At 44.8% G+C, this 11,479-nt stretch overlaps 1 protein-coding gene across 1 annotated transcript in view; it reads left to right on the top strand.

Moving 5' to 3' along the window:
- The window catches only part of LOC105482965 (family with sequence similarity 107 member A), a 63,663-nt gene that overhangs the window by 20,745 nt on the left and 31,439 nt on the right, over positions 1–11,479 (top strand). The window lies entirely within an intron of this gene.

The following is an 11,479-nucleotide window of genomic DNA, read 5'->3' as shown; positions in this document are numbered from 1 at the left end:
TGAAATGTAGAAGGGCTGGAATTCAGATAGAAAAGTTTAGCCTGTACTTTGTGGTCCAACGTTTTCCAGTGTGTTCCACAAGACTTTAATACGTGTTAGTTGAGCCAAGAGTTTCAAGTCCAACAGACTGGATTAAGCCCACTTAAAGAGGTTTCTGTCCTGCAGGGCCTCTTGTGTTCACACGTCCAGATGTGATTCTCCAAAAGGAGAGCTACAGACTATAGCATTCTCTAAGGTGCAGCTCTCAATTCTACACTTTGTGAAGTGCCACTGTGGGTCATAGGGAGCCATTGAAGGCAGTGGAGCAAGAGAGTGACAGCAGAAGTGTTCTGGGAAGAACACAATGGACTCTCTGTAAGAGACGACTGCATAGGCCAGGCACAGTGGCTCACACCTGTAATCCCAGCACTTTGGGAGGCCAAGGCGGGTGGATCACTTGAGGTCAGGAGTTCAAGACCAACCTGGCCAACATGGTGAAACCCCATCTCTACTAAAAATACAAAAATTAGCCAGGCATGATAGTATGCACCTGTAATCCCAGCTACTTGGGATACTGAGGCAGGAAAATCACTTAAGCCTGGGAGACAGAGGTTGCAGTGAGCCGAGATCATACCACTACACTCCAGGCTGGGTGACAGAGCGAGACTCCATCTCAAAAAAAAAGAGATGACTGCATAATCGTCCATGCAAAGAGTGATGACCTCCCAGACCAGACGGTCAGTGGCAGAAACAGGAATTAAGGTATACAGTGGAGATGGGATGTAGGAAAATACATAGATTAACTCAGAAAATGCTGCTGCCTTGGTGACAGTGACAGTGAAATTTAGTTTTGATTTTAGCTTTTCTAGTGAAAGCGGGGCAACACAAAGAGAAAGCACGGACTGTGAAGTTCAGCAAACCTGATTCTTGGGTCTACTACTGTGCCTTTTGGGCAAGTCACTGTACCCCTCTGAAGGTTGGCTCAGTGAAGGCTTAAGCATTTTCTCTCAGGGTCCTGGTAAGCATTCCAAGATTATGGAGAGAGGGTAAGGATGCCTCACTACGAGTTGGACTTCCACTTCCAGCCATGATAGAGGACCTGGTACCAGACTAGCACTACCACTAAAAACAACTTGACACTTGACAAAATAAGAGACAACTGTTCTCAGGCAGTGGACAATAGGTACCGTGATCTCTGAAGGAAGGGAAACTTACAAGGTGAGCCCCTCATCACCTGGACTCTCATCCTGCAACAATTTCCCAACTATGACGCAGGACAACGGAGCCCAAACAGAACATGACAGTCCATCTGAGTTCAGGAGGCAGAGATCAGGTTTGGAGCAACTAAAGCAAAAGGAATCTGCAAGACAGGGCACTGGAGAGGAGGGAGCTGCATAGAGAGGGAGCCCCAAAATCTGTGTGGGGGCCCCCCGTGACCCACAGCTTCTTGCCCAAGGACTGGGATTTGCTGGCACAGGGTCACACTATCTGAGACTTACCAGAAAGCAGCTGTTATAGGGTTGAGAGTGAACTGAGATACTATAGGTCGGCTGGGGCTGGGAGACGTTGGAGAGACCTTCATCCCAGACATCAAGCTGAGACACCAGAAGGCTGTGCCTTAGGTGCGAGGACTATACTGTGGTGTAAGGGATACTCCAGACCTGCATAACAAAGCCAAAAACCAAATCCTTCAAGACCCTCAGGGGAGAAAGTTTGGAGGTGAGTCCTACAAAGTTAGAGGGACTTGGGAAAGAGCTTGGACTTTGCGGGAGTGCAAAAACAAGCCCATGGAACTTCAAAGGGATCACCTAATAGTTGTACTTCCTGCTAAAACAAAACTTAACACTCTTCAGAAAAAGATAACAAAATCCAGAGTCTCCACAACACATCACACACACACACGACACAGTATACAATCAAAATTGTTTAGACATGCAAAGAAACAGGAAAATGTGACCTTTAGTCAAGAAAAAAGCAGCCAGTAGAAACTAACTCCAAGATGGTCTGGAAGTCAGAGTTAGTGGCTGAAGACCCTGAAGCACCTAGTTCAGTGTTTGGCACATAGTAGATGCCCAACAAATGCCAGCTGCTCATCTCCGTTTGAGCAAAGTAATAATTTATTCCCCAAAATCTTTGAAACACAAGGATTAATAAAGGAAAATGCATTCAGTCCACACATCCTGAGGTCCCGCTGATTGACCTTATGAGGCCCAGGGAATGGGGGAGGCTGTCACGTGCAATAATGAGAGAAGTAAGTTATGACCCTGCCACTAACTCACTGTGTGAGTCTCTCAATGCTCTGTGCCTCAGTTTCTCCATTTATATAATGGAGGGTACAGGCAGATCATCTCAAAGTCTCAAAGGGCCCTTTCTTTCCAGGATTCGGAGTCTGTCTGGCATAGGAACTGTTATCAGCCCAGGACACACTCTGAGCTGGGTCCTGGAAGAACCAGTTGGAGAAGGAATTGGATCTGCCTTTAATGCTTTGGAGGGAGCAAGAGTTGGGATGTCACTCTCCCAAGTATAATAATGTTGAATTGTGGGCAAAGCCTGAGCTCATTTTCCAAAGGAACCTTTCTTGAGAAATGTCTCCTAGCAACCAGCTCCACCGAGAGTACAACCTTCAGGGACCTTTGCAGAAACACAAAGGCTTTTTGTGGCTCCCTCCTTCAAAAGCCCAGGTGGAAACTGCTCATCAGCTGACATGCTAGTGTGAAGCTCAGAGAGCAGGTGAAGGGACATCTGGTGGGGCAGGGGCTATTGGGAGGGCTTCCACCCACAGCCTCAACCTCTTTCCTTTTGGCGAAAATAGAAGTAGTACAGCTTCAAGGCTCTGAGCATGGGCTTCCAACAGGAGCTCAAAACCCAGTTACTAGTTGGGGAGCCTTAAGGAAGTTACTTAACCTCTGTCAGCCCCATCTGTAAAATGGGGACACTAATATGCAGGAGGTTAGTGCTCCACCTAGATCCCTTTTATTGATCCAGCACACCCACGCGTCAGTTACTGTGAGTGCTGACTGCTCACAGCTGCACCCTTCTCAGACAATCACCCATGGATGATGGGAAGCACCTCACCCAGAGATACTTTGGGGGTTGAGCCCATCTTGCAGATTACCCTCTTCCCATTATCCTATAGCCAATGACCAACAGATATGGAGGTATAAAAGCCCAGCCCCCTTGCCTATGGGGGATGATGCTGCAGTGCCATCCACTCTCCAGACTTCCCAGGGCATCCCACTGAGGCTAGACTTCAGCTGAGCCCACATCTTGACTTAACTTCTTCTGCTCCATCCTGCTTTCCTCCCTTACACCTTTAAAGGTTTCCCATGAGAGCTGTCCCTCAAGAAGTCACTTGCACCAAGTTACCATTTCAAGCTCTCCTTCTAGAAAATCTAAAGACACAATAGTACCTGCCTCTTGGGCCACGGTGAGCATCCATCGATAGAATGCACATGAAGTACCCAGCCATGTGCCTGGCACATCGTAGGTGCTCGATACATGAACATCATTGTCCTCCTTCTCATTATTCTCATCATAACTAAAGACAAGCCTGAGATCATAGCAGGCTTCTATTGTGCACAAGAGCTGGGGACAGTCTTGGTATGGGGAAATAATTGCATTTACACTGCTTAATACAGTTGAGGCAGAGTTATCAACTTCCTTTATTTCCTAAACCAATATAACAAAGCTTTTCTCAATTATAAAAATAACACAGGTTCAGTGAAAAAAAACGAAACTCAAGAAATGCAGAGAACTATGAAAATGGATGTATATATTAATTAAAGAATAAAATTCCCCACCATTGTTTATAATCACTGAGGCCATTTTGGTCATATTCTTCCAAACATTATTCACTTAAATTCACATAACATACCTATGTATGCACACACATATATATACACATATCTACACCCACAAACATGTATATATTAGGTTGGTGCAAAAGTCATTGTAGTTTTGCCATTGCTTTAATTGATATAATTGATATAAGTAATACTACATAGAGATAAATATAGATATGTAAGACTCAATACATAAGGTAACACTACATATGTAACAAAATATGTAACCAATCCTGTAACCTGTTTTTTTTTCACTTAATTTTTATAAATAGATAGTGGACATCTTCCATATTAGTAAACCTAGGTCTACAACATCCTTCTTAGCCACAGATTGTTACCTTGTATAGAAATAGTACAATTTAATCAATCCCCTATCACTGGACATTTACCATATTGCCAATCTTTTTATTATCTTGAACAATGCTTGTTAATGCACATTCTTGACCATATATCTTTGTGAAATATGTTCAATTATTTTCTTAAAACAAATACCTAGAAATGGAACAGCACAGATATCTGCCTGGTTTGTAGGGCTTTTGACGCACGTTTCCCCGCAGGACGCCTGTACTATCAACATCCCCTCCAGGAGTACACCAGAGTGTCTGTTTCCTCACACCCTCTCCAACACTGGGTATCATTATATTTTCATTTTTGCCAATCTGATAGGTGAAAAATAATACCTCATTGTTTCTTGAGTGTGCATTTTCTTTGATTTCTGGGGAGGCAGAGCATGTTTCTTACGTTTGTGGACCGTTTAGATTTCACCTGCTGAGAACTGCCCTTGTCCAGTCATTGGCAAAGCCTGCTAGGTGTCTTCTCTCTTCCCCCTTCCCTGCCCTGAGCCACAGACTCAGCAGCTTCCTGGTGTGTTATTTCATAAGCTCTCAAAGCTCTGCCTCATACAGGATTGGCCTCCCAGGAAGGCAGAATTTTCTCCCTCTGCTCCAGCCTGCCTGAGATGGGATTAGTGGGGATCCAGTTCCTTGACCTCCAGGAGCCCCCTTGCCAAGTCCCCTCTCCGGGCCCCATCCACATTTACACCACAAAGTCTTTAAAAACCAGATCTGCTTAAAGAAAAGATCAGTTTTTGCCAAAATTTCCAACCCACCCAGCAAATACATTCCAGGGGTGATTATTAGCATGAACTGAAGAACCTTTTCAGAAGAACTTGCCAGAATATTCCTTTAAAATCCAGTACTCTTAAGAGGTTTAACATGAGATTGTACATATACCAAGATCCAGCACAGTGGAAAATATCCCAGTCACTGACCCAGAAATCCTAATGGTAAGAATTTACCCTCTGGGTGGGTGCACTTACCCATGTACAGAAAGATACACATGGGGTATTCATCGAAACCTTCCTCATAACAGCAAAATATATGGCAACCACTTAAATATCCATCAGTTAGGACCTCTAAAATAAGTTTTCAATGACCTCTGCTATGAAACATTGTGCAAACAGTAGATAATGTGGTGAGTCTGAATGTGCAAGTGCGTAAACATGTCCTCGATGTGCCATAAAGTGACAAAGCAAGGTGTAACCTCTGGTACATTTAGTGTGATCCCATCTGCACTTTCTAAAGTATAGATTGGAATCGTTCTGGATGTTTATAGAAGAACAGACAATTCCTGGAGAGATGCATAAGAAATTACTTACATCGGTTTTTTCTGGGAGGAGGATGTGGGCTTGAAGTATTTGGAGATTTGGGGGTTGTGCTTTACACCCATCTGCATTGTTTAATAACTGTGAATAACAATTTAAATGGCTTTATTATTATATAATGAAAAAGCTTATTTAAAAGTTTAAAAGTGAGCCTATGATCAATAACAGAATTGTGGTAATAGCAATGTGATTATTAAATAGCCTATTGAGTACCAATTATGTGCCAGGCACTGTGTATTCTCTCATTCAACATTAAAACAAGCTCTATTTTGATACTTATTTTATACACAAGGAACCTGAGTCTTAGGTTAAGAGGCTTGGCAAGGCTGCATCTGATTACAAAATGCTGGCTCTTTCCACAGGGCATGGTTCTGGTGCCCGAAGGGAGACCTGTGAGGGCTCTGTCGGGTCCTGTGGGGGTCCTTCAGTGAGTCCCTTGTGGCAGGCTGGAGGCTTCCCACCTGGTGGCAGCTCTGTTCTCTTTGCGTGCTCCCTGTGGCGTTTCTCCCCCTGTCCTGTCTCCTTAGAGCTGCACCGTCCAAAGCAGTCCACTTAATTAATTATGATTAAATAAGACTAAAATTTCAGCTGCTCAGTTGCACTAGCCACATCTTGAGTGCTAAGTAGTCGCATGTGGCTAGTGCCTACCATGTTATCAGAAAGACAGCGAATGTATCCATCCTCGCAGAACATTCTATTGAATTCACTGTCCCAGCTTTGGAGCCAGGCCGACCTGGACTCAAACCTGCTCCATCACTGGAGGAGCTGAGCAAAAGTCACTCAACTCTTTTGAGCCTCACTGTTCTCATCTGTAAAATGGGATGACGATATAGTTACCACACTGAGCTGTTGCAGGGGTTTAGGATCATGCCTGCTGCATGGGTAGCCCAAAGCCTGTCACATAAGCAGCTGTCACTTAAAAGACAGAGAGGAGGGTAGGACTCTTCAGTCTGATATTTTATGGCCTCGGGCAGGTCTGCTCTGAGGCCTCACCTCCTTGTCTGTAAAATGGGGTAAATGGTACCTACCCTGAAAGGTTGCTGTGAGGATTCAAGAGCATCTATATAGTAGATGCTCAGAAACAGTCAAGTCCCTTTTCCCCTTTCCAAAAAAGGGCGTCCCCTGGCAGGCAAAGCACTCTCACAAGACCCAGAAGAAGGAATCCAGAAGGCCAAATATCAAAAGAAGGCTCAGTCTCCAAAATGAAATAATCATGGGATGTTGTCCTATCACCCATTAAATTGCAGGAATGGGGGGAAATTGTACTTTTTACCAAAGAATAACACGCATATTAAATAGTGCACCTTGGCTGGGCATGGTGGCTCATGTCGGTAATCCCAGAACTTTGGGAGGCTGAGGCAGAGGATCACTTGAGCTCAGGAGTTTGAGGCCAGCCTGACCAACATGGTGAAATCCCATCTCTACTAAAAATACAAAAAGTTAGCCAGGTGCAGGAGAGTCACTTGAATCCGGGAGGCAAATGTTGCAGTGAGCCGAGATCACACTACAGTATTCCAGCCTAGGCGACAGAGCGGGACTCCATCTCAAAAAAAAAAAAAAGTGCACTTGTTTTAAGTATACTACTTAACACATTTTTAGAAACTGAAAATACCTGTGTAACCAGATCAAGAATCAGAACATCAACAGCACCCTGGAAGCCCCTCCTGCCCCTTCCCATCCGCTATTGCCCTCCACAGGGGCAACCGCTATTCCGACTTCTAACACTAGAGATTAGTTTTAGTTTTTAGTAGACAAACCTAGATTCCTAACATCCAGGCTTGCTGAAGGTGTGGACAGTCCCATAATCTCAGGCACGGAAGGCCTGAGATTTGGAAAGTGTTTGGAAAAGGTTTGGAAAATGGTACAGCCATTTTGCAAAATAATTTGGCAGCATCTACTAAAACTTAAGATACATGTACTTCTTGGTCTAGCATTTCCACTTCCCAGTGTCTGCCCTAGAGAAACGTTCACCCACGTGGACAGAAAGGCAACAAGTACAAGGGTGTTTGGAGTAGAATTATTTGTAATAGTGAAAAATTGAGACTGGGTATGGTGGCCCACTCCTATAATCCCAGCACTTTGGGAGGCCGAGGCAGGCAGATCTTTTGAGGTCAGGAGTTTGAGACCAGCCTGGCCAACATGGTGAAACCCCATCTCTACTAAAAACACAAAAATTAGCCGGGCATGGTGGTGTGTGCCTGTAATCCCAGCTACTCAGGAGGCTGAGGAAGGAGAATTGTTTGAACCTGGGAGGCGGAGGTCACAGTGAGCCGAGATCCCGGCATTGCACTCCAGCCAGGGTGACAAGAGCAAAACTCTGTCTCAAAATAAAGAAAAGAAAAGAAAAGTTGGAAGCAACCTAAATGGCCAACTAAAGCAGAATGGTTTAAAAAAACAACCATAGGGCACCACACTGTGGTTTACACTGTAGTAGATCAGAAGAATGAGGTGGATCTACATGTACCGATGTAGAAATATCTCCAAGACATACCAGAGAGTTTAAAAAGGAAGCTGCAGAAAAATGACCAAACTCACACATGCAGCATCAAAAACAGTGATGACTCAGGGAAGGTGGTGAGATTAGGGCATGGCTGGGACAGTAAGGAGAAATGTTACTTTTTAAAATCTGTATGCAACTGAGTGGTTCCAAATGTTTAGAGTAGCAGTGGATTTATGTATTACTTGTGTGAATTATTTTGCAAGCATTTAAGGGAAATGAAACAACCACCCACCAAGTCCAAGGTGTGGAGAAAAGACTGCCCCTCTGCCTGCTGGCGGGGGGTGGGTGGCTCCCACCCAGGGCCTCAGCTTGAGTTCCAGGAGAGCAGTTTTCTGGGCCTCTGACACCTAAGGGGCTGAATGAATGGAGGTGTGAGAAGGCCCTGGAGACCAGAATTGTGGAGGCCTCCTTTGATGGAAAGCAGTGCCCTCATTACTGCACCTCGGCTGAGAACTCAACACCCATGTGATGTAAGTGGACCCCTGCAAAGGAACAAGTCCCAGGGCTGGGTGCCTGCTCCAAACAGAGCCCAGCACTTTAAAGGAAGGATTGCCGGGTCTGATTCTCTCCATCCCTGGGGATGGAAAAGAGAGGTGGCAGGCTTCACCTCACAATAGGGTGGCTTTGTGAGAGTGAAGCCCTGAGGTGGAGGCTCGGGGTGAGTGTTGTGACATCCAGTGGCTGTGTGCTCCAGAGAATGGAGGTTGTAGAAGAGGGCAGCAGCCAGCGCTCTGCACTACAAATATTCAACCTTTAAGAAGAAGCCAGGTGGGGAGGCTGGCCCAGCTGACTCCAGGGAGAAGCGTTCCTTAACCTCGCTGAGCCTCAGTTTCCTCCTCTGTAACATGAGTGCAGGCTCTTGCCATCTTACACACACACGAAAGCTCCTGAGTCAGACTGCCTCAAGTCTACTTACAAAGCTGCCACTTGCCAGCTGTGTATCTTTTTTATTTTTTAATTTCCATCCAACTGTGTATCTTAACCTGCCGAAGGCCTCAGCTTCCTTCACAAGAACTTCACTCTTCCCTAATCTCAGAGGACTTTCATGTGGTTTAAATGAGACCATATCGGTAAAGTCATGTTACAGTGCCCAGCAGTAGAATGGGCTCGATAGCTGTTTGCTACAATTATTAAGTTGATAATCTATTAATTTTTATTTACAAAGCACCCATGTGCCAAGAACTGTGCTAGGCATTGCAGACATATCCCTGAATAAGTTGCAATTCCTATTCTCATAGTGTTTACAGTCTAATGGAGGTGTAAATAAAGATACCTAGAGACATACCTCCAACTGATTCACTCCAGATTTCAAGGACAAATACCCTAAGGTCCAACCCTCATCTCTTCCAAATTCAGAATTCAGGCCCATGTGTATTTATCAACGATGCAATTTTGCTAACACCTTCCTCCTCCCTGCCAATCCAAAGCATTGTATATGGGAGTGACCTCAATGTGTCCCCAAAAATCTATGTTGTAAACATGTCAGAAGTATAATACGAAGTGACATGATCATTGTTGGCAGTATCCACTATAGCTAAACATTCACCTACCTATGACCCCCCCAAGTCCACTGCTGGATATCTGCCCAAGAGAAATGAGTAATCATTTTGACCCAAAAATTCATGGAAAGGTGTTCATAGCAGCTTTATGAGTGATAGCCAAAAACTGGAAACCATCCAAATGTTCGTTCTCAGGAGAATGTATCAGCAAACTGTGACATAGCCACCAAATGGAATACTTAAGTCAGAAATCAAGAGGAATGAACTACTGACACAGGCGGCCACACTGATGAATCTCAAACACACGGCTGAGTAAAAGAAGCCAGGCCAAAACCAGCACATTTTATCATTCCATTTATGTGAAGTTCTAGAGTAAGAGAAACGAATCTGTAGTGACAGAGGCCAGAATGGCTCTTACTCTGGGAGAAAGTAGGTATTGACTGGGGTGCAGTCAGTCTTGATATATATTTTGTCATATATATCAAGATATAAAGCAAGCCAATCTTGTTTTATATCTTGATCTTGGAGGTGGTTATGTGCGTGAACACATATATACAACCTCATTGAGCTGCACAAGTGAGGTTAGTGGACTTTATGCTACACCTCAATTTTTATTCATTTATTTATTTATTTTGAGACGGTATCTTGCTCCGTCACCCAGGCTGGAGTGCAGTGGCACGATCTGGGCTCACTGCAACCTCCACCTCCCAGGTTCAAGTGATTCTCCTGCCTCAGCCTCCCGAGTAGCTGGGATCACAGGCACCCACCACCAGGTCTGGCTAATTTTTTGTATTTTTAGTACAAACAGGGTTTCTTCATGTTGACCAGGCTGGTCTCGAACTCCTGAGCTCACACCATCTGCCTGCCTCAGCCTCCCAAAGTCCTGGGATTACAGGCGTGAGCCACCGCACCCAGCCTACACCTCAATTTTTAAATGTTTAAAAACAAATAAAGCAAGGTCCCTTAAATGCTCCTTGGTGCATGGGGAAGACTATGGCAGATGTGGATTGGGCCCATGGTTGGTCTTCTTGACACTTTCACATTGAGGCTTCAGCCTCTAGGAGAAGCAATGGGACAAACTGGGGAAGAGGAGGATGTGGGGATAGGATCACTGAGGCTGCCAGTGACCAATGCCAAGAGGTTTTTCTCAACAATCAGGACATGAAAAAGAAGCAGGCAGAGGCCACAGGAAGGACAGGAGAAATGCAGATGTCTTTGCCTCAGGGAAGATTGAGTTGTGCCCAGTTGTATTGAGATGTATTGTGCATTACACAACAGTATTTCCTCTGGAATTTGTGTCTGCTAACTTTCGCTAACCAAAATTATAACTAAGCCAGCATCTCCCGATTTGAAAATGGTGTGAACACATGGCAGTTGGCCATATTTTTCAGCATAGTCCTTGGAAAATACTATCAGTTATCAGTAATGCATCAGCAATGATCTAGGTGGAGTTTCTCTCGCTCACCAAATGCCAACCATTGAAGGGAGAGAGGCCTCTGCCTTGGACACTGAGGTTCCACTGGATACAGGTTGGCGTTATTTTCCAACAAGTCTTGAATGGAAGGGGGTTGGCAGGTGTGCAAGCAACATTTTGTGTGTGTGTGCGCGTGCCCACAACAAGGCTGTTTATTTCACTTGGGTGCAAGTGGGCTGAATCCAAAAAGAGAGTCAGCAAAGAGTGGTGGGATTATCATTAGTTCTTACGGGTTTGGGATAGGCGGTGGAGTTAGGAGCAATTTTTTGCGGGCAGGGGGTGGATCTTACAAAGTACATTCTCAAGGGTGGGGAGAACATTACAAAGTACCTTCTTAAGGGCCAGGGAATACACATTATCACAAGGGCGGGGAGGGTGTATTGTCACAAATACAACTAACAGTTGATCAATTAAGGTGGGGCAGAAACAAATCACAATGGTGGAATGTCATCAGTTAAGGCAGGACCTGGATATTTTCGCTTATTTTGTGGATCTTCAGTTGCTTCAGGTCATCTGGATGTA

Source organism: Macaca nemestrina, chromosome 2, assembly GCF_043159975.1.
Source record: "Macaca nemestrina isolate mMacNem1 chromosome 2, mMacNem.hap1, whole genome shotgun sequence".
In the NCBI taxonomy this organism is placed as follows: domain Eukaryota; kingdom Metazoa; phylum Chordata; class Mammalia; order Primates; family Cercopithecidae; genus Macaca; species Macaca nemestrina.
Note: the sequence above shows the minus strand (reverse complement) of the source record. Positions and strands in the feature narration are given on the sequence as shown.